Genomic DNA, 24705 nt, shown 5'->3' with positions numbered 1-24705 from the left:
ATTTAAATGACAAGTGGCTGTCAATATCATACCTGGAAGATATTAAAATTTAAGCATGCTCACATGTTTAAACACCCTTAAAAATTTTTTCAAACTTAGGGAAAAGTGGCTCAAAGAGTTGTATAAAAGATCACTCATATCCTTCCTGCCAAGATGCCCCAATTGTTGACATTTTATCACATTTGCCTCATTGTTCTCCATCCATCATGATTAATCTTTTTCTAAACCATTTGAGAGAAAGTTGCAGGTATGATGTTCCATCACTCCTAAATGTTCCTATTTGTATTATCCCCCAAACAAGGCTACTGTCCTATGTGAGCACAAAATAACCATCCAAATCAGGAACTCAGTGATGACAACACCATCATCGAGGCCCCATGCAAATTTTGCCAGCCATCCCAAAAATGTCTTGTCTCTTTTCTGGTCCAGTATCTGATCCGGGCTGACATGATGTATTTAGTAGTCATGTCTCTTTAGTCTCCTTTAATCTGGAACCCTTTCTCAGTCTTTTTCATCTTCCAGAGATGGCACAGGCTTTTCATTTTGTAGCGTGTTCTTCATTTTGGGTCCATCCAGTGTTTCCTCATGTCCCCACTCAGACCATGCTGTCTTGGCAGGAATTAATCAAAAGTGATGCTGAGCTCTTTCGATGAATTGCTTCAGAAAGTACATGATGTCAATCTGTCTTAGCCCTCGTGATAGTAACTTTAATCACTCAGTTAAGTTTGTATTGGCCAGGCCTCTTCACTGTCAAGGCACCATTTTTCCTCTTGTAATTGAGAAGTGTTTGTGGTATCATACTCTGAAACTATGCCCATATCTTGTTCCTCATCAGAGCTCTACCTACCAGCTAAGTATTCATGGATGATTTCTGTCTGAGTTTGCTGCCACTAATGGTGGTTGCCAAATGGTAGTTTTCTATTTCTGTTATCCTTTCTATAGTAACTAATTGGCGTTCTAGTATAAGAAAGAGATTTCCTTTTCTCCCATCAATTTATATCAGTGTGGACTCATGGATTCCTCCTTTATTACATGGATTATAATCCCTTACTATAATTTATTTTGATGCTCAAATTGTCCTAGCTTTGTACAAGCACTGTTAACTTGACCCTTCAGCAAGAAGATAATGTTTTTTAAAATGATTGAAAAAGTAGCTGATTTGGAGAAAGCATTTTCAATACATACATTTGAAAATGCTTCCTTGTGTGTGTGTGTGTGTGTGTGTTCTTTTGTTATCAGAAACATTGAGTGTTACCTATAAAAACTTGTAACTGTGGATTCTAAAATCTTAGAAAGAGGCTGTAAACATACTAAAAATCTTTCTAATGAAAATTTCAGTGAGGTGTGAACTTATTTGTTGAAAATATGAAATTGTTTCTATTTTGTAAGACATCAGAGATGTTGAAAATTTAGCCAAATTCCAACAAAATCTTCGAATAATTAGTATGTAGGAAACAATTTTACAATTTTCACTTGAATGATTTATCAATATCTTTTTTAGCTATGGAAACTAAATATTGAATTGATCGAATGTGGAACTAGACCTTCAAACCATTCTATAACAAAATGTTAAACTAAGATTTCAAAAATAATGAAGCCTATCATGTCACATTGCTTTCACTAAAAATATTAGTGCTGCTAGTACTATAGTGACAGCAAACATATTTTTGTATCTTTAACAAATATTAACTGTTTCTTTTATGCTTTTACATGTAATTTTTATAATGTAACAAATGTATAAATACAATTATACAGGTACATAATTTTTAAATGCATATACAAATATTGAGAGATATATGCTAAAAAGATTTCTACCAAAAAGGGCTGCTTCTCGTCACCATTGGGAGGCTGTTGATCTGGACTGGCAGGAGGTAAACATTTACAGTGGACATTTACGGAGTCAGTGTCGTAATACTTCTTAATACTTTATTTCTGATTTTTCCGAAGTCTTGTAATTCTTATTATCCAGGAAAGTAAAATAAGTGATCTTCACATAGAAGAACAGTCCTGAATGAGAAAAACAAGAATATATATTAGAGCAGAAACTGTCACGACTTTTTCTTTTTAAGAGGCAGTTCAGAGTCTCTCAAAAAGAGTAGCTGAAAACAGTTGCCAAAGCTCGGAATCGTTTACAAAAAAACCATGGTTGATTTAGGAGTGATTCAGAACCATTGCCACTTAATTGAATAAGGGAACCATTATAAGTATATTCTTAACACAGGTAATGTAAGTAGAAGCTGATCGAGTGTGAGCAGAAGAAGAAAGACAAGCCAGAGTTCAAAGAAGGATTTGATAACAGTTTAAGATAGAAGCGGAAGCACGCCACTTAATACTCCACATGAGATTTGCTGACAGGTTGTTTGAGATTTTGAGACAGGAAGAAGTGTGATGAAGAGGGTTTTTTTCTGAGTGGTTGTAAATTCCATCTAGTCACCCCTTAATGCTCTGCCCAAAGGTAATAATTCTTGTTATTCTTATTATTCTAGAATTTCTTCATGCAAGTGCAAGCAAATATGAATAAATATTCTAATCTTCCATCCCTACTTTTAAAAATAAAAGATGGTATATTATATACACTAAGGACATCTTCCTCTTTTACTTAGAGAGTCTTCCATATTAGCTCTAAGGGTACTTTTCTTTTTTAACAGCTTCATAATATTCCTCTGTACTGCAAGTACTTAGTCTCTGTTGATGTTTATTTGGTTGTTTCCAGTCGTTTGCTATAACAAATCATATTCTAGATGAGTACCTTTTACATGTTATTTTGCATGTTTGCATTTCTGGGGGGATATGCATTTATAATTTTGATAAATATTGCCAGATTGCCTTCCATTTGTCAGTGGCTTAAGAGAACAAAAGTTTATTTTGTTCATGTGCCTTGTTCAAGAGTTCTGCTTTAAGTTGTCTTTTCTCTGCAATGCAGGCTGATGGCATAGCCTGCACCTAGAACATTCTCAGTCTTGGTGGTAGAGAGAAAGAAAAGATAATAGATGAAAGAGAACATAGCAATTACACTCTGGCTGTTAAGACTCCTGCCCAGAAGATACAATATGTCACTTTTGCTCACCCTTCCCTGGCTAAAGAAAATCACATGGCCATATCTAGCTTCAGACAAGTAGTACTTATACCATGAAAGAGATAGGGAAGGCTTTGTGAACAGCTTTAGTGATTATTCAAAAGTGTGTCTGCCTTCAACAGAGATTGTACCAATTTATACTCCTACTAGTAATATCAGGAGGGTGCTTTTTTTCTTCCCAAACTGAACCAATAGAATGACTTGTCAAACTTGGATTTTCTCTAGTCTGCAAGACAATGGTATCTCAGTAGACTTTAAATTTACGTATTTTATTATCAGTGGAGTTAAGCACGTTTTCATGTAAGTAAAGGCTATGAGTATTTACTTTTCTGTGAACAGTCTGTTCATATTTTTTTGCCCATTCTTTGCTATTGAGCTTTTGATTCCCAGGAGCTTTTTGTTGTCTTAGGGAAATTTACTCTTACCTGAGATATGAGTGTTCAATATTTTTTCTCAGCATATCATTGTGAGAAAGTTTTTTAACCTTAATTAGCCATGTTTTCCTACTCCAGAAAATGGAGAGGATAGTAGTACCCTTTCTTTTAGGATTATAAATTATCTATTAAAATGGTGATTTAAAAAGTGGAAACCAGAGGGCAGCAGAGGAGTATCTCAGCTGTGGGGGTTCCTCTTGAGAAGCATGGGGTCTAAACCTGAAGCTGGGCTCTCCAACCCAGAGCACCAGGGCTGGGAAAAGGTGCTCACATAACACCTGGCTGTGGAAAGCAGCAGGGTTTCTGTCCACCGTGGAGAGATGAGAGTTTTCTAGAGACATAGGCACCTTCTTAAAGGGCCAACACAAGATTTTGTTGGCAGCCACTCACACTGGGCTCCAGCAGAGGGAGGGTATCTCTGTTTATACTTTTCCTAGATTGGCATTTACCATGATGTACCAGAGTTACTTGTTTGTTGTTACATCTCATTTCTCTGTAGCTTTGTAAGATCATTGAATGTTGGGGCTATGCTTTTTATTGCTGATGTTCTAGAGCCCAATGTAGAACCTAGCAGATTGTTTAGCCAACATTTTATGGGTGCTTAACTAGACACAAAAGCCCATCATCATTTCCACAGACATCTCCCTGTACTGCTCTTAATTGTTTCTATTTTTATTTCCCCAAAGCCTAGCACCCAAAACCAGTAAAGTATTAACTATTAAGTTAGCTATGCTTTTTAATATTATTTTCATGTATATTAATATGAAGTTCCTGAATCTGGAACATATTTTGTGTGGATTTAAATTTTTTCTCTTTTAGATTGTTTTTGTGAGATTTAATCTGGTTTATTAAATATTTTTTAAAACATGATTTAGTTGATTATTAATAGATTAATACTATTCCATTATGTAGATGTTCCATACAATTTCTCTTGTTTCTTTACTAAAATAAATAATGCCATCGTGAATATCATTATGTGAAGTTTGTTTTCATTTCTGACTATATATTTAACCTAGCTTTCTCAAAGTATAGTCAGATAAATTACTGAGTTAAAGAGTATATACCTTTTGTTGATTAGGTTCCACTTACAGGTGAGATCATATGGTATTTGTCTTTCACCACCTGGCTCATTTAACTTAGCATAACGCTCTCAAGTAACATGTATAAAGGACACATGGACAAAGCCAGAGGGGGGGGGAGTAGGATCGAGGGTGGGAGGTGGGAATGGCTGGGGTGGAGGGAGTGATGGGGGGAAGTGGGGACAACTGTACTTGAACAATAAAAAAGTAATAATTTAATAAAAAAGAAATATACATGGAAAGCAAAGTACAAATTTTATAACCCCCCTAAAAAAGAGTATGTACCTTTTAAAGGCTTCTTTAACTTGATAAACTTGTACATGTGTTTTCAGAAAAATTTTCCAATTTGTGCTTTGAGTACATATTTGAATATGCCACACCAACATTAAGTATTATCATTTTAGAAAATTTTTGCCAATTTGGCAGAAGAATGGTATCTCATTGTTTTAATTTGCATTTCTTTGATTGTTTGTAACTTGAATATTTCCTGTAAATTTAAAGGACATTTATGTGCTTTAGTTGATACAGTAGACTTTGAGGAACTACCGTAGGAACCTAGCTGCCCTTGTGCAATTCCTGTGAGAGTGTTAGCAACTTGAGGGACGAGATCACAGAGGTCATCCCTGTATCTGGGCTGGCTGCGTACCTGGCTGTATATGCTTAATAAGTGTTTCGTGATATTGCTAATGCTGATGAAGCAGTAATGTTGGGAGTGTGGGTGGAATGGATATGATTTTGTACCTTATTTGGCTTAGCTGCAGAAGAATCTGGAGGAGGAGGTGAGACTTCTAGCTCTAGAAACGGAGACTGCGGTGGCAGCAGGTGGGTGGGTGTTCCAGGTGGAAGGGACAGTGAAGGAGAAGGCATGGAGGTAGGCCGTGAGGAAGCCTTGACAGAAGCTCTTAGGTTGCTAAAGAAAGCTGAGGAAGGAGAGGCTTAGTGAGCAGAGATAGAACTGAGCAAATAGATTAGAAGGGCTGTGCGTAAATGGAGCGATCCCAGGGGATCCAAAATTGCACCTGGTCAGCCTGAGAGATCAGCACTTTCTCAGGGAAGATCACTAAGATAGAAAATGAATTGTCCCTCTCCTGCAAAGTTCTGTGCTTACTTACAACTCTCCCAAGCAAAAAGACTTCCTTCTTGTGGTTTAACTGATTTCCTAGTGGGATTCTCCTTGTGGAAAAAATGATGAGGCTGAAGGGGAGGGCCCTTGATTACCCTGTCTCTTAAAATTACTTGCACCAGGGAAGTACTCTTTCTGAAATTTTAACTCCAGGTTTTTGTTCTGACTCATGGCTGCCTATCTTAACTTCCACTCCCTCAACTCTTTGCCCTCATGGAGACACCAGTTATCCCTCCTTTCTCTCATAACCTTTCAGCCCTCTCCCTAACACTTAAAAGCAAAAACACCTAAAGAATGTTTTGAATAAGTAATAAATGTAAAAGTACAAAATTATGCAGAAAGGATGTGCATCGTGCAAAGTTTCCTCCTACTTTAGACTTCCAGGCCTCTAGTCCCTGTCTCCCCCATGGCGTTGTTACCTGTGTCTTGTGAATCGGTCCGGGGATAAAAGGGGCCTTTACAAGCATGTGTGCGCTCACTGCAGGCATGTGTATATCATACACATTGTCCTTTTCCTCTTTTCATTTACTGCTGTGTTTTGGAGATTTTTCCTTATGAGTACAAATAGAGCTACTACATTCTTTTTAAATAACTGCCTAGTATTTCTTTCTGTGGAGGTATATTTATATACTCTGTCCTCTAGATGGATCTTTAAGTTGTTTCTAATATTTTGCTACTACCACAGCGTTGCAGTGCAAATCCTAGAGTAAGCCTGAATACTTCCAGACCTCTCTTAACCACAGCCTTTAGCATCCATCTTCAGCCTTCATGGTGAGCCCTGCCCAAGAGCAGGCCCTATCACTGCTTCATCAACCAGAGAGACCTCTCTCAGACCAGCACCCTAGCTGCTGCTCCCAACAGGCCCCTTCGCTCTTTGGCACATGGTGGAGTCCTTATCTGATATCTGGGACCAGACGGATGCATTTTGGACTGACTGAAACCCGGCCACTCCCGGAAGCCCTTTCAGGGAAGACTGTGCCTTTTTTTAATGCCCATGAATTATGGGTCAGGAGTGGGGTTTGGTTTTCTTTGGTTCCTTCTGCCACTTCCAAGCCATCACTAGATCGTCTCATAACCTGTTCCCACACCTACCTTCCTTGTTTCAGTGAGATCCCAACTTTTCCATAACTGCCATCTACTCACTGAAAACTTTAGTGCCTGCATCACAGTTTGCCTTTTAATATCAACTACGGCCACCGTCATCATAGCAACCACGTTTACTGAATACTAATATTCCTCTAAGTGCTTTACATGCATTATCCAAATGAATTCCTCACAATAATTTTATGAATTGGGCTTATGTTATGGGACTTATTTTAAGGATTAAGAAACTGAGCTTTAGAAAGACAGAAACTTTTCTGTGGTCACCTAGCTGGTAAGAGTTAGAAACAGATTTAAATCTAAATCTGTTTAATTCCAGATCTTGTGTTCTTAGCACTGTTTCCTACCAACATAACCTTTTTTTTTTTTAATCAACATAATCTGTTTTCTGCAAAACTCCAATTTCTAGAACTGTTAATAGGTTCTTTATTGTGTGATAAAAGAGTTCCATGGTCAAAAAACTTGGGAAACATTGAGTTCCAATAGAGTATAATGCCAACAGATTGCTTTATCATAAGACTTGTCAGATACTTGAATATACTTAGACTTGTGATTCTTAAAGAGGGAGTGTAATATGTACAGCATTATCCCAAACTTATTTGACCATGAAATTGTATTGCAAAAGCATCCTGTTGGACTCGTTTTCCAAGGAATACGCTTGAGGAAATTCTGTCTCATGACTTCCTTGTCATTTCATTAAAACTCTTTTGTGAAGGTCATCAGTGAGCTGATAGCTTCCTAACCTCATGGTTGCTTTTAAGACTTTTAAAAAAATTTAATTAATTTATTTAATCCTCATGCGAGGTCATTTTTTCATTGCTTTTAGAGAGAGAGAGGGGAAGGGAGAAAGGAAGGGAGAGAGAGAAACATCAATGTGAGAGAGAACCATCAATAGGTTGCTTCCCACACATGCCTGGACCGGGGATCAAACCCGTAACCTTTCAGTTACAGGACGGTGCTCCAACCAACTGAGCCACATCAGTCAGGGCACTAAGTCTTTATCTTATTAGACTTTTCTGCAGTATTTGACATTCCTGAACACTCCTTCCTGTTTTGACATGTTAAGAAACCATCTCCAGCACTCTTCTGATCTCTCCAGTCTCCCTTTTCTGAGTTCTCTCTGCTCACTTTTTAAATGTTGCTGTTTCTGGGGTTCTTCCCTCAATCCTCTTTCCATATAACTGCATTCTTTCTGGGAAATCTTATTTTTAATGTCAACTGCCACTTGTATGTGGGTTGTTCTCCTGTCTGTATATCTAGCCCAGATCTCTCTCCTGAACTCTAGACCCATATTTATAACTACTTCCTGTACACTCACTCACTTTTCCCATCAGCATCTCAAGTTCAGCGTGTTCTAGCCAAAAGACATCATCTCTCAAAGCCTGTGTGTGTGTGTGTGTGTGTGCTATATATTATTCCCCTGCTCCACAAACCAATCCTGAACCCACTAAATGTGGCTGGGCTCTTGAGAGATAAGAGAAAGCAAACCCATCCCTTCTATAATGTAGAAGAATTAGGAGTAGGAGTTTCACTTGTCTTCAAAGGGAGCGAAGAATAAGGTAGCTGTCTTATACACATAATAGGTACTCCATAAATATCTGTTCTCAGGATGAATGAAAAGGGTGTAGAGTAGGGAAATTAGTCACTTTTTATTGCTGTCGAGTGGGAACCCAGTGAAACTGCTTCTGATGGCTAAAGTGGCAAGGAGCCAGCGCCACAGCATTGCAGGCTTTTATAGGGATCTAGACTCTGGTGGCCCTGGGTTTCTGGGATAACGTGCTATAGGATCACTCAGATGAGGCTCTCCGGTACACTGGTGTTTCTCTGGGGCCTGGGGGAGAAGTCAGTGGAGTGCCTTATCCTAAGGAGTCTAGGGGAGGGGGTCAAAGACTGCCCTAGGCACTGTGGGAACACTTTCCAAGAGCTGCTTTTGTATACTTGTCAGGAGAGATGCTTGACATTTCTCAGGATTTTCTGCCCCCTCTGAAATATTCTGGACAGGTTCATGGCTGGGCTTGGATCTGGATGTTTATCAGTGGTATATCCTCTATAAACCTTAGATCTAGTTCTGAACCTTTTGAATTATAAAATGTCACATCTGGGACTGGGATTTGGGACAGCATGTTTGAAAGGGTTTGCCTCTGGTTTCTGAGGAGCATATCAAAACATCTCTGAGGAATGCTTGATGTCATATCATTCATTGATCTGTCTAGAATGAGAGGAAGGTATCAGATCCTGGCAGCAGGCCTTAGCTCCAAATATCAGTAAAGGGGGCAGTGCTTAATAAACTGTTATGGAATAAGTCTGATTGATGCCTCTGTACAAAAGTATTTGCTTCCAAATAATAAGCAAAGCAGCCCTTCTTGCTTTCTACTTCTTTCTCTGACTCCTGTTGCTTGTTTCACTGTCCTACCAATGGGAATATTTGATATTGGCTGGGAAGGAACTCTTCCTCTGGGAGGGAACATTCTTTTGCCAAAGTTATCCAAAAGGAAGTAACTAACATAACTATTGCATTTTAAATGAAGCCAACTAGTAAGTGGGTACCACTGGTTGCTGTTGGGTCTATTTACAAGACATTTAGGACCTGTGGACAAAGACAATGGGTGGGGAGGGGAGTGTGGGAGGTGGGGGATGGGTAGGGCACCGGAGAGTAATGGGGGGGAAATGGGGACAACTGTAATTGAACCACAATTTAAAAAAAAAAGAATGTATAGGTCAGAGGGGAGATAGAAATATAAAACAGTTAAATATTTAAATATCCCCCCCCCACTCCTTCCTCAGTCTTTATTCTCATTTTTCTCTGCGGCATACTGTAGTGTTTTTTGAAACTCCCTACTTGTATCTTCCCGTTTTCCTGCCTTCCATTATTCTAGATTCTCCCAATTCTCTTCCTTCCTTTCTTACCTTTCCTATCTCCTTTCCTTTCTGTCTCTGTCTCTACTTTTTACAACCTTCCCCTCCAGCATGTCTTTTAATCTCAAATCTGCATCTCCTCAGCCTCTAATCCAGAATCATTCATTGAACAACCACTGTAAAGCCAGCACTGTGCTTGATCTTGGCTTGTGATAGGCAGCCAGTCGACTTCCAACTAGCCCGTTCTAAGCAGATGATTCCCGAATCTATATTTCCAACCTTTTCTTTTCCCCTTAGGTTCTATCCTTTGTGCCTAGTTATCTACTAGTTATTTTCCTCACAATTTTCCAGTGTGTTTGAAACTTCCCTCCTGGGCCTTTTCCTCTTCCTTTGTTCTGTATTTGTATTAAAATCACCATCATTCTGCTAGTCACCCACTCAAAACCATGGTGTCATTCTTCCTTCTTTCTTGCCTCCCACATTGGATCATTTGCCAGAGATTGCTCTTTTTCTCTATGTGATTTTTTTTATGTCTCATCTTCTCTGTTCCTCTTTGTGTTCAGGCCCTCTTTACTGCTTCTACTATTAGCCTTCCAATGGTTTTCTTGATTTTATTTACTGGTCTTAGAATCCATTGTATACACCACTGCCAGATTTATCTTCTGGAAACAGAGCATTAGGATTGGCTACCACTTATGCTCAGGGCTCAGCTTACATGTCTCATCTTTTAAAGCCTTCCCCAGAGTCCCCAGGTAGAGTTAGATACTCATTTTCCTACAGCATTTCATATGCGGTCAAATTTTGATGTTTATATACTCTTCTGGAATTGTGTGAGCATTTGCCCTCAAGATTATATATTTCTTTTTTCTTTTTTAAAAAAAATATATTTATTGATTATGCTATTACAGTTGTCCCATTTCCCCCCCCCCTTCACTCCACTCCATCCCACCCACCCCCTCTCTCCCACATTCCCCCACTATAGTTCATGTCCATGGGTCATACATATAAGTTCTTTGGCTTCTACATTTCCTATACTATTCTTACCCTCCCCCTGTCTATTTTCTACCTACCATTTATGCTACTTATTCTCTGTACCTTTCCCCGCTCTCTCCCCCTCCCACTCCCCTGTTGATAACCCTTCATGTGATCTCCATTTCTGTGGTTCTGTTCCTGTTCTAGTTTTTTGCTTAGTTTGCTTTTGTTTTTGTTTTAGGTGTGGTTGTTAATAACTGTGAGTTTGCTGCAATGGGGTGGGGGAGAAATTGGGAATTGAACATCAATGAAATTAAATTAAAGAAAAAAGAAATATATTTCATTGTTGTTCAGTTGTAGTTGTCCCAATTTCCCCCCCACCCCATTGCTCTCCCCTGCCCTGCCCACCCCCACTCCCACAGTCAGTCCCCACCCTGTTGTCATGTCCATGGGTCATTCATACATGTTCCTTGACTAGTCCCTTTCCCTTCTTTCCACCCTTATCCCGCTTCTCCCTCCCCTCTGGTCACTGTCAGTCTGTTCCTTGATTGCATGCCTCTGGGTCTGTTTTGTTCACTTGTTCTGTTCATTAGGTTCCTCTTAAAGGTGAGATCATATGGTATTTGTCTTTCCCTGCCTGGCTTATTTCACTTAGCATAATGCTCTCCAGTTCCATCCATTCTGCCACAAAGGGTAGAAGCTCCTTCTTCCTTTCTGCTGCATAGTATTCTGTTGTGTAAAACTGTACCACAGTTTTTTGAACCACTCATTTACTGATGGGCACGTAGGCTATTTCCAGCACTTGGCTATTACAAATAATGCTGCTATGAACATTGGGATGCATAGGTCCTTTTGAATTAGTGTTTCAGGATTCTTAGGGTATAATCCCAGCAGTGGGATCATTGGATCAAAAGGCAGTTCTATTTTTAGTTTTTTAAGGAAATTCACAGTATTTTTTCCACAGTGGATGCACCAGTCTGAATTCCTACCAACAGTGCGCTAGGGTTCCCTTTTGTCCGCATCCTCTCCAGCACTTACTGATTTGTTAGTGATGGCCATTCCGACTGATGTGAAGCAGTATCTCATTGTGGTTTTAATTTTCATCTCTCTGATGGCTAGTGATATTGAGCATTCTTTCATATGTTTATAGGCCGTCTGTATGTCCTTGGAGAAGTATCTGTTTAGGTCCTTTGCCCATTTTTTAATTGGATTGTATGTCTTCCTGGTGTTGATTCTTATGAATTCTTTTTTTTTAATTTAAAAAAAAATTTTTATTGTTATTCAACTACAGTTGTATGCCTTTTCTCCCCATCCCTCCACCCCACCCCTGACGAACCCACCTCCCTCCCCCACCCTCCCCCTTGATTTTGTCCATGTGTCCTTCATAGTAGTTCCTGTAATCCCCTCTTCCCACTGTCCCCACCCCACTCCCCCCTGGCTATTGTTAGATTGTTCTTAACTTCAATGTCTCTGGTTATATTTTGTTTGCTTTTTTTTTTTTCTGTTGATTATGTTCCAGTTAAAGGTGAGATCATATGGTATTTGTCCCTCACTGCCTGGCTTACTTCACTTAGCATAATGCTCTCCAGTTCCATCCATGCTGTTGCAAAGGGTATAAGCTCCTTCTTTCTCTCTGCTGCACAGAATTCCATTGTGTAAATATACCATAGTTTTTGGATCCACTCATTTGCTGATGGGCACTTAAGTTGCTTCCAGTACTTGGCTATTGTAAATTGTGCTGCTATGAACATTGGGGTGCATAGGTTGTTTTGGATTGGTGTTTCAGGGTTCTTAGGGTATAATCCCAGCAGAGGAATTGCTGGGTCAAAGGGCAGTTCCATTTTTAGTTTTCTGAGGAAATTCCATACTGTTTTCCACAGTGGCCTCACCAGTCTGCATTCCCACCAACAGTGCACTAGGGTTCCCTTTTCTCCGCATCCTCTCCAACATTTGTTTGTTGATTGTTTATGTTGGCCACTCTGACCAGTGTGAGATGGTACCTCATTGTGGTTTTAATTTGCATCTCTCTGATGGCTAGTTATGTTGAGCATTCTTTCATATGTTTATAGGCCCTCTGTATGTCTTCCTTGGAGAAGTGTCTGTTCAAGTCCTTTGCCCATTTTTTAATTGGATTGTATGTCTTCCTGGTGTTGATTCTTATGAATTCTTTATATTTTGGAGAGCAAACCAGTCCTGAGAGTTTATAGCAATACAGGCCTACCTAAAAAAGATTATGTATTTTTTTTTAAGATTTCATTTATTTACTTTTAGAGAGAAGGGGAGGGAGAGAGAAAGAGAGGTCGTGGTTGCCTCTCGTGCACCCGCTGCCAGGGACCTGGCCCGCAACCCAGGCATGTGCCCTGACTAGGAATTGAACCAGCAACTTTTTGGTTCGTAGGCTGGCACTCAATCCACTGAGCTATAACAGCCAGGGCAGATTATGTATTTCTTAAAAGAATATATACTGTATGGTTCCATTTATTTATTTATTTATTTATTTATTTATTTATTCATTTATTCATTCTTAGAGAGAGGGGAAAGGAGGGAGAAAGAGAGGGAGAGAAACATCAATGTGTGGTTGCCTCTCACGTGGCCCCCACTGGGGACCTGGACTACAACCCAGGCATGTGCCCTGACTGGGAATCAAACAGGCGACCCGTTGGTTAGCAGCCCACACTCAGTCTGCTGATCTGTACCAGCCAGGGCTATGTATGATTCCTTTTATATGAAGGTCAGAAACAGGGAAAAGTAATCTGTGGTGTCAGACTTCAGGATAGTGATTACTTTTGGAGGAGGGGCTGGTAGTGACTAGATATGAGCACAGGGAGGCTTCTGGAATTCTGATAATGTTCTGTTCTGGTTCTGGATTCTATTTACATTGGTGTGCTTTTGATTAGTGCACTTTTCTGCATGTGTGTTATAATTGAATAAAAACTTTAAATCAATGCTAAATGAAAATATCATGGAAATACAGAATAGGGGCTGTGTCTATTTAACTTTATACCACTGATGCCTGGCACCCAGCAAGCTCACATTATAGATAAGTGAATGGGTGAATGAATTGAATTAATAAAAGTTTATTTTCAAAAAAATTATTTTTTTTCCACTAGTAGTTAAATTACAGTCTTAATTTTTTAGCCTGGTATCTATGACCATCTATGACTTGGCCCAACCTACTTCTCTAACCTGGTTAGCCCTGAGGCCATTTTGTACAGTTGGAAGAAGTTGAGCCAGAACCTGAGTTTGAAATATGACTCTACCACATACTGCCTATGATACCTTAGGCTTAGACAAGTTACCCAGCCTCTTAGAAACTTACTTTTCTTATGTCCGAATAGGATGTCATTTGCCTCAGTGATTGGATATGGGTTAAATGAGATAACATATGTAGAGCAGGGCCTTGCATGGTATTAGCATTCAGGAAATGTTCATTTCCTTTTGTTTCCAACAACATACCTTCCTTTTTCTCCTTTCATATTTTTACTCATCCTGTGTCCTCTGCCTTGAATGTCTTTTCTTGTCTTCAGTTTCCACATATCTAAATATTATTTATCCTTCAGGATCAAGCTCAGATATCACCTCTTTCACAGAGCCTTCCCTGATTCCCATCCAAACTAGCACTTTGAATGCTAGAAATATTTTCCTTTATCAAATTCTCATACATTTTATCTGTATCTCTAATGGTATGTATTAGTCACTCACTGTACCTTTTAGGAATTGCTGAAGGCTGCTCTCTTACTCCAGGCCCAAAGACTCGATAGTTGCTCTAATTGGGCTGTAATGCTAGAGGCAGGGGCTCTGTCAGTTCGAATAAACAGGGGCATGAAAAGGCAAGTTGAGAAAGCTGCTTTGGGCCTTTGATATTCTTTTTAGTGCCTCCTCTCGCAGTGGGAGAAATTCCTATGTCCAGTCAAGGATGTGGAACAAGGGATCAAGTTGCAAACTGCTTGACCTGTTTTTTGAATTGGTCTTTTGTTAAAGACATCTTTTTGGTCCGCCCAGCTTATCAAGGTGGGCGGCCATGCAGGAATTTGAGCCTGATCTTAGTAATTAAGAGTGGGTATTCACCTGGGTTATCTTCCCTGCCTAACATGCCAAGGGGGCCTAGAACATGTTGGTAGAAAAACAGCTCAGGGATTCAGAGATCTTATTCCTGGCCACCAATTTAGCATTTCTTTTTATTTCCGCTTTCCTGTGCATGTGTGCACATGTGTGTATGATCTAACTGCTTTGCTAGGTGCACTTACTGTCAGGAACTGATTGCAATTTCCAGCATAGCTTCTAATACTTAGTAGACATTTAGCAAAGTTTTGTGGAACAATTGCTTTAAAGTATGAAGTAGTATTACAAAGCCATAAGTAATTGGTTACAAAAGGAATGATTAATACTTACAATAGGAAATAGTTGCCATAGGACTTGAAAGTAGGGAGCAAGGCCTTTGAATCAGGGTGGTTAGAAACGTCTTGTCAGAGTTGTTGCCAGGGGGTACTAAATTAGCAGTTACCAGGAAATGCCCAAGAAATAAAACAGCATGAGCTTAAAAAGAGGGAAATCGATGTTATGTTTACCAGCATATGTCATTAAGGAAATTCATGGCCCCTTCTAAGTAGCAAGTTGTATTCTTTTTGTGAACGATGAAGCTGAGATTTACCACCATTCCAGAACAGGCACATCCTGCAGTGTAGTCATAGTGTGTGAGGTAAGACTTCTTGAAGCCAAAGGAAAGAGGTAAGTTGGAGCAAATAATCTTCCCCAACTCCTTAGGCTTCTGCCTTTTTTCCTGATTAGCATCTTCAAGCATGCTAGGAAATGTGTTTATTTGGTCACACTTGAGGATATTCAGAAATAAATAGCCAAAGATGGGGGAGGGAGGTGGGTTTGGCTGGGGTGGGGTGGAGGGATGGGGAGAAAAGGCATACAACTGTAATTGAATAACAATAAAAAAAAGAAGAAGATTTAAAAAAGAAAAGCCAAAGATGAGGAAGGGTATTCTAGATGAAAACCAATATCCTGGATTAGTTCTTGTGACAGGGGAGATAAAGACCATGGACTGGTTTCTCCCTAAAACACTTTTCCTTCTTGGTTTTTGCTACATCTTTCCCTCCAAGTCCTTTTCTTATTTCTGACAGCTCTATCTTTGTTTCTTTTACAGCATTTCTCTTCCTCTGCTTGCCCCTTAACACTCCATTTTCCACCTCATTCTCTTCTCTAGATCATTCCACTCGTGTCTTTACCCACACACTGATGAATTCCAAATTGCTGTCTCTATCTCGATCCTCTTTTATGAGCTCAGACTTTTCTATCCAACTGCCTGTGGATATTGTCACCAGAATTTTCATAGACACCACATATAATATGTTCAAACTATACCCATTGTCTTTCCTTTCTTCTTTATCTTATCTCCTTATGCCCTTTCTTAGTAAATGGTGCTACCACTTTCCCGTGCACAAAGTCTAACACCCCTCCCCCTCACAGGCCTACACCAAATGCTACAACATTTCCCGCATTAGGTTATGAACTCGCTAAGGGCAAGGATCTTATCTTTTCATCACGCCTGGTATAACATCTAGGTACTTAATAAGTATTTAGTTATTATTTATTAAAACTTTTTTTGTAGAATTGTATTAGTAATTCTCAAAGAGACTATGTTAGTTTGCTAGGGCTGCCATAACAAAGTAACACAGACTGGGTGGCTTAAACAGCAGAACTGTATCATCCACAGTTCTGGAGGCTGGAAGCCCAAAATCAAGGTGTGTCACTGCGGTTGGTTTCTTCTGAGGGCTGTGACAGAAGGATTTGTTTTAGTCCTCTCTCCTTGTTATTTATTTATTTATTTATTTGTTTTTTTGAGTGACCAGGCAAGGGCCTTTCTCCTTGTTTTTTAGATGGTCATCTTCCTCTTGTGTCTCTTCGTATTGTCTCCCCTCTATGCACATCTCTGTGTGCACATTTCCCTCTTATGAGGACAGCAGTCATATCATATTAGGGCCTCACTCTAACTTAACTGCCTCTGTAAAGACCCTATCTCAGACAAGTTCACATTCTGAGGTACTGAGGGTTAGACTTCAGCATATGAATTTTGGGGGAACACAATTCAACCCATAACAGATATCAAAGTAGTTTTTACTGTTTGGGTTCCAAGTCTTGTTTTCCGACAAGCTCTTGTTAAGGTTTTTAGCGTCCTCACCATTCTGGTTTTTACTCTCTGCTAGCACTCTAGACAGTGGCAATGGAATTAGAAGGAGGGACGGCACATTCAGTGTGTAAGGAACTTTGGTTGACCACACTTAGGGACGTGGGCAAGTCAAGAAAGAACTTTGATAGCATGCTAAGGAGCTTGGACTTTTTACTGAGAGCAGTCACAGAAGGATTTTAAGAAAATGAGTGACAAAATCTATCTACATTTTACAAGTACCCTACTAGCAAATTGTAAAGAATGGATTGGGAATAGGGAAGGGGGAGGGGGAGGTGGTTCTGGAGGAAGGGAGACTAGGGAGGAGGAATATTTTGCATTAACTCCAGTGAGAAGTAATGAAGCCTAGACTAAGGGTTGTAGAGAAGGGGACTGATGCTATAGTTAGTAAGGTACAATGGATTAGACTTGGTGACATGCAATAGACAAAGGATTTTGCAAGGGATTCTGTCATTAGATGAAGAATTAGCTTATAGGGTTCTGAAGATCTGATGTATGAGCAGAGAGGTGTGTGTGTGTGATTTGTATGGGGGAGCTGGCAGCCTAGGGCTTCAGTACCAAAACCAACACCAACACCAACACCAACACCAACACCAACACCAACACCAACACCATAAGCAGGCTTCCTCCTGGCATTCCTTGATCTCCAGGCTAAGTCTGGCTCTTTCTCCTGGCTCATCTAGTTGAATGCATTCCTTTCTCCCCACCATGATTCACTTTACTCTGTCAGAGATCCCCAACTAAGGATGGGTCTCCCTTAGGTCTTCTTTCCCCACTTTGAACATTAGCTAGCTTCATATAACTCAGCGCCTCGTACCAGATATTTTTAAATATATGGAGAAACCTATATGCTAGGGGCATACTTTGAAAAGCTTATAGAAACAAGGACCTATACCAGGAGAATTCTCAAGATTTGGGTTTACCCTAAGATATATCTCACAACAAGCTATAAAGAACATAAAGAAGGAGATATTCGATCAATATTAAGCCAGTTAGAACACAGTCACCTTTTAGTACAAGAGGTTCACTTTCCCCATGAAATTTCAAATTTTGTATTCCCAGTAGAGAATTCTCAGCATATGGCCTCTTGACTTCCTTGGGATATAGAGACTGAGGCAGGGCGAATGAATTGTGTGGAGTGAACTGGGACATGCCTAAGGAGATACTAATTCAGGATCAGCCTTAGTCCTAAATCTGGGAGCTATGACTTTGACCAGGTTCAGGGAGAGGGCAGAAACCATGTAGATGACTTTGATTGAGTCTTTAATCATTTGATCTTGGGATGGAAATGGGGCCATAGCCTTTGGAGGTCCAGGTTGGAAACCTAACTGTTTTATTGGGCAGTCCTGGGTTTCTCAGCTCTTTATGTTCAAGTTTTTGCTAATCAAGGATGGTGCTTGACCTGATTGTAGGACTGAAATTTGTCAGCAATTTGTGACCCCTTGGGCCTGCCTTGCAGCTTGTCAGTTCTGATTTAGGCTGTGTAGCAGCTATGTCTTAGCTCATCAGTAAAGTCAGCACATCTCTGCCAGGCTCATCACTCTCCGAGGGTGGTGTGTTCCTGAGGGAGGAAGGAGAATCATCTTCCGTTGCCCATAATTCTCTGCTACATATAATTTTTGAATAGTTTATGAAGGGCATAATTCTACAGGGGAAAAAGGTTTTTCTCAGCCATCCAAACAAACCATTTTATTCATGAAACAGGTCCCAGCTGTGTGACCACATGTCAGCCTCTTTACTTTGCTTCTGGCTTCACTTAGTAGTAGAGAAGGAAAAGAGTCACAGGCTTACTCCTGCATAAGTGGACTTCGGCGTCTCCTATCCTTTCCACCCTGCATATGTGATTGTCAACATTGGGAGATAGATAGACATCTGCAGGTCCTGACTCAACCAACCTTTAGCAGTGACACCTGAAAACGCAGGTCAGGTTTGAGGCAGGCACATTCTTTGCTTCTCGACCAGCTGTATCTGGCCCCAGGGAGATTTAGACTGGTTTGTATGAGAGGAGAGAATTGTGGTTAGTGAGCCCCTCCTCCAGTATCCCTGTGACACCACTAAGATGCTCTAGCTGAGGATGAAATCCGTGCGCCAGGTGGTCTTCTGACTAACCCACCCTTTCGGTTCCCCTTTAGAACTCCTGCAGCTCCAAACCTTCCCACAACTCTGCGTGAGTGTCAGTGTCTCATGTTGAATTTCCATCTTGACTCATCTGTCTCTAGGCAAAGATCCTTGCAAAGATTTAAATTGGGAACCAGACCTTGAGAATGTCTGTTCAGAGCGTTTCACAGCTTCTGGATAAATGCCTTTTCCTTCTTAACCCAATCTGTTTTTCCAGTTCTGCCCAGCTAGGTTTTGAACAGCCCTGCTTTGAGGAAGCTTCCCAAGTGAGGTGGGAGCTTGTGCTATTTCTTACCTCTAAAAAGCAACCCTATCCTTTTAGCCTGCCCAGGATTCCCAAGAGCCAGATCCTGTGTAACAAGGGGCTGCAGTGTGGCTCACACAGCCCAGGAAACAGAAATTGTTTGTCTATCCCTAAAGCCTAGTCCACTGGGGAGGCCTGATTGTCCTTTAGTCATATGTCTGGTACTCCGTGGGCCCTGTGGAATGGTGGGAGAAGGAGCCCTGCTTGTTTACCAGAGCTTACACTGACTGCCATTCACTATTTTCCCACTTATTCTCCTTCTTGCTTTTGCTGAAACACGGGAAGATGGAAAGATACAAAGGTAATTTATGGTCAAAGCTGTGACTATAACTAGAGATAGTAGATTTACTTTGCCTCATGTCCTAAACACATCTTCTTCTGCCTGAGCCTTTGTTTGCCTGGAAACCCCAAGCTGCCTAGAAGATGAGCTGAATGTGTTTGTGTAGGCAGATGGACAAGACAGGGCTGCATTAGCCTCTAAAGGCCTCAGCGATGGCCTGGAGCCACTGGTGGATGAGGCAGGAAGAAGTAGGTTTTTTAGGCAGTGTCCTAGCTCAGAGGATCTTCCCCAGTCTTGAGTTGAGAGCTTCTCTTCAGTCTAGGAAGCTCAGGTGCAAATCTAGTGATGACAGCCTCTGCCCTGGGCCAGGGTTGGGAGGGCATGCTGACTTAGTCTTCCCTGTGTTTAATATTGTTTGAAACCCTTCATCTCTTTCTCCTGGCTCAAGTACGGGAACCTCCACGATAGGTTGGCTGTGACTTCCACTGCAATTTGACAGTTTTCAAGGTTTTTTTTCCCTTTCTGTATTTAGATGTGGCTGTAGTTGCACTGTGAGTCCTTATCTCTCTGTCAGCCAGCCGGCTCCCAACTGGGTTAGGAGGTATGTGCTCTGCTGTCAGTGTCGGCTGCATAATGAGGTGGATGGTTAAGAAATGGGTTGTTTAACATCTCCCGGAATCTAAATTTTCTTACTTGGTTGAGGGGGAAGCGATGTTATTGGAAGAAGGTGGTAGGGTGGCAAATGTTGGCTCTGGAATCAATGATTTCTCCTCAGAATCTTGGGTAAGCCAAGGAAATCATTCTTAATTTAAAAGCTTATTTTATCTACCACACAGGGCTGCCTGTTCTGCAGTGATGGATTCTAGGGTGGCCCCCACAGACTGCTGAATACCTGATTCCTAGCTAACAGGGCTGTATTCTGTCATGGATTGTCTCCAGGTTGCAAGGCAGCAGAAGTAGCAAGATTGGAGAGCCAGGTTTGGCCATGCTGGGTGAATCAAACTTGCCCACCTGCTGTTGGCCTAAGAAAGGGGTTTCTTTTCTCATTAGAGAGGTAGTGTAGGAGTGACTTCCCTGGTTTGCTACCGGCTGATTGGAGCTCTCTATTGAGAATTCTGGGGTTCTCTGGGCTCAAGCTGTGTTTCTCCTGTTCTATGGCTGCAGACTAGAAAGGGGTGTTGTGTATTTCATGCATGTAACATTTCATACTCCAGGGCTTCAAGAGACTGTGGCTTCTGTTTGGAATCATGTTGCAGTGAACAACCTGAGTGCTCGCTGCGGACAGGGACATTCAGTTTCCTGATGAGTGCTACCTAGATCGTTGAATTGTTAGAAAATTGGGCCATGTGAGAGCCACCTAAGTGGCACGTCTGTCAGGAGACAAGGATGCCACTGGCAAAGAAGGATTGGGAAATTTGGGATCATGATACCAGGCCTTGAACCTTAGACAGCTTTTGGTCAGTGTGATAGCACTTTAGGCTTCTTGGTTCCTAATTCTGGGTACTAAAACAATCTGTAGTCTGACTTCTACAGTAGAGGGTCCTTCTCAGCCCACCCAGTGTCCCCTACTTCTCTCTAATGATTGTCTTGGCATAGCCTAAAGGCATGGTTGTTTTCTAGTTGCTTCTCCTGCTGTGGCTATTCAGGAAGAACTGGACTAGATATCTACTCTGAGAATTTGGTACTATTTGATGTTAACTGCACTTGGACACTTTACCTATTTTCCAACTTCGCCAAGTGCAGACAGCAGATTATATACATGCAAAAACAAATGAAAATACCCCAAACCAAACCAACAAACAATGAAACATGGAGCTTGTCTCAGTAGAAGGGGAGACTCCCTTTGTACTGTGTTTTGGCAGTGTTTTGAGGTGTTCTGTCTTCCCTCTAAGACTTGGAGCTCCTCAAAGTACAAGCATCCTTCTTCTGTGTCTTTATAGCCCAGACATGAGAGAGGTTGATAGGCAAGGGAGAAGAAAGGAGGGGGGAGAAAAACGCAGGGAAGAAACGGGGGAGGGGAAAGAGTAAGATCTATATTTAGCGAGAGGGAGAGACACTCACGAAGGGTGTATGAGTGAGCTTGCTGGAGAGGTTTCTGTGTGCGTGAGTGTGCTGGAGAAGGGGGTGTGTGCTCCAGGAACGTGTGAGGAGGGCTGCTGCCCTATGGGAGGTTGCAGGCAGGAAGCAGCTGGAGAGGAGGAGGAGGAGCAGCAGCAGGAGCAGGAGCTGCCCTGCTTTCTGTCTCAGTCTCAAAGCCCGGAATCCATTGAGTTAGAATTCCACATCCATTTGAAGTTTGGCTGCTATTCCTTTCAGTAGGCTGGTCGTCAGAATCCCCCTCAGCAGAGAGATGTGGACCAGATTGGAATCCTAGATTTGTAGTCAGCAAGACTTCTGCCCAGCCTTTCACTGAGAGGATTTCTCTTCGCGGCATTGTTCCTATCATCAACTTTGCAACGTGGAGCCAGGCAGCTGGATGCAGCTGAGAATAATAGCTCCTTGGCTCTTTTCGTCGGTTGGGCAAGCAGCCGTGCTGTGGCTTAGAAAGTTCATCCTGTGGCTTCTCAGTCAAACCGAGGAGTGCTTCTGAATGGATTTCCTCTTAAAGATAGCACTTGCCTTCTAAAACTTTAATATTTGTGCTTTAATGTGTTTCTTTAAATTTCCTTAACTCTTATTTTGGTTGCAGCAGCAAGGTAAGTGATATGGAGTGCATGAGTGACTTTGAATGACAAGCAGGGACAAAAGCAGAGCATTTGTGGGTGGAATATGGAACAGCTACATTAATTATATAACTGCTTGAGCAACTTGCTGGTGCAGGTCATTATAATGAGTGAAAAAGCATACTCAGCACTGAGGATGGACTCTTCACGTGCACGTGTTTATACGCTGATAATCTGACCATCCGTTCTTCCTTGGTACTCTCCTTTATGTACATAAATAATCCATCTACCTCTCGGATGTGCACGTACTTATATACAAATAATCTGTTTCCGCCCCTTGATATGTTCATGTTTATAGATAACCTGTCCGTTCCTCTCTGTGTGTACATACATGTAGACAACTCATTCATCTTATATAAATATATACAAGCCATGTGCATACATATATGGATAGCTGTCCCTTTATCTCATGCATGTTTGCATGTATTCAGGTTACTTTCCTATTCTTGTATATGCCTGCATATATTCAGAAACCTTTCCATTTTCCGTATGTGTGTGTATAATGTCCTCCTGTCCAGTGCATTCATTCTTCCCTCTCATGTGTGCATATGTGCCGTGTAAATAGAAAAGTCATCTTGAGTTTTCTCATTCTTGAGTGTGTGTACACATGCATGACAGATAATCCATCCATTTGTGTCGTGAACATGTGGTAAAGATAGCACTAACTTTATAGATTGAAGACTCCCTTTTAAATGCTAGTCAAAGTGACCTTTAGCCCCTCTCAGCTTTATTTTTCTCATTTATGAAATCAGAAAAGTAAATTTTCTCTCCCACTTCACAGGGTTGTTGTGATGATGAAACAAGAATCATAGAACTCTAACATCAAAACAAACATAATTTCACTATTGTTACGTGTCCCTCTAGTGTGAGTTGTGGAGGATAGCATACCTTTGACTCAGCGGCATTGAGATTATGCTCTTCCCTGTCAGATAAGGAGTAGCTTCTGTTGAAGGAACTAGGTTTATTCTGTGGTTTTGTTCAGAGTATTGGAAAGAAGCTACGTAGAGCTACAAAGTGTCTAGAAAGGGTCAGGTTGAGAGAAGAAAAGGTCTCATCTTCTGCAGGCCTGGGTCTGAATACTTCATTCTTTGCAGCCTTGGAAAGGATTGAACCTGTTGCAAAATGGAAATAAGCTGCTGCCAGCTAGGATCAGGGTGAGCAGGTAAAAGAATGAATGAAAGAGCAGAGCATTCTGCTGCCCCTGAGATGACAGCCTGCTGTTTGCCGTGAGCATCTGCTGCCAGGTTTTAAAGTCTCTCCAAATTGTCCTCCGCCCCAGCCTTTTAGACCTGTGCTGCCCAGTGTGGGAGCCACTGCCCACATGTGGTTGTTGGGTACTTGTGGGGTGGCTAGTCTAAACTGAGCTGTGTTGTAAATGTAAGGTACGTACCAGACTTCAAAGGCTCAGTATGAAAAACAGGAATGCAAATATATGATTGATAATTTTTTTATATTGATTACACATTGAAAGGATAATATTTTGGATAATGAGTTACATAAAATCTATTAAAATGAATTTTGCCTGTTTCTTTTTATCTTTTTACGTGGTTATGAGAAATTTTAAAATTACATGTGTGCCCCACATTATGTTTCGGTTGGACAGTGCTGCTGTAGACCCGTCTCCAGCGCAGAGATCAGGGTGTCTCTTCCGGCCGGAAGGCAAAGCAAACGGAAGCCCGTAATGGCAACCCCAGGGCTGACAAGAACTGTGATGGGGCTTCTTCCTGCCAGTCTCAGATGCTGCAGAGTACCAGCTAATTACCAGCTTCTAGCAGGGGCTGGTGCTGCTGCCACGACCCCCTTTGTTTGTCCTGAGTGAGCCCCCAGAAAATTGTAAATGTGCCTGTCAAGAAGTTTCCAACTTAGTTTTACAATGAAAAATGTACAATGTAAGCCATCCATCTAGAAGGAAACTTAGAACTTAAATGTTGTTGTGGAAACAGAAGTGAACTAGAAGTTAGGAGACTTGGATTCTAATTCAGCTCTCCTATCACTCATTTATTTTTTCATCGCACTGGGTTCTCACTGTGCGCCAGGCGGCATGCTTGGTAGTGCTCTGTGCTTGGCACCGGGAATTTACAAACAAATAAGGCACATCTTTCAGTGTAGTGGAGTCCTCAAGTAAGAACCTCCCAGTGACAGGTCTGCCAGAGTAAAACAGATGAACAACAACAACAAGGTTATCATTTTAGGTAAAAGGTTAGAAAGTTAAGGAATAGGGCTTTTGAGAAGCTAAGTAGCTACTCAGACTAAAGACTTCCAAATTTGAAATTAAGAAAAACACTGTGATAGCTGAACAAAACTACTACTGCATTGGCTAGTTCACAAATTTGTTTGTAGTATTGAGACTCCAGGCCTATGTATTCTCTAAAGGACTCTTCTAACATTTCCTGATTTTGTGTTTTGGTTCCTGTTATTCAATGGCAGGATTTTTTAGTCTGTCTGT

The 24705-nt window shown here is 41.1% G+C and overlaps 1 protein-coding gene across 4 annotated transcripts in view; it reads left to right on the top strand.

Moving 5' to 3' along the window:
- Positions 1–24705, top strand: part of UNC13B (unc-13 homolog B) — a 206842-nt gene that overhangs the window by 116725 nt on the left and 65412 nt on the right. The window lies entirely within an intron of this gene.

The sequence above is a fragment of the Desmodus rotundus genome, chromosome 1, assembly GCF_022682495.2.
Source record: "Desmodus rotundus isolate HL8 chromosome 1, HLdesRot8A.1, whole genome shotgun sequence".
Taxonomy (NCBI): Eukaryota; Metazoa; Chordata; class Mammalia; order Chiroptera; family Phyllostomidae; genus Desmodus; species Desmodus rotundus.
Note: the sequence above shows the minus strand (reverse complement) of the source record. Positions and strands in the feature narration are given on the sequence as shown.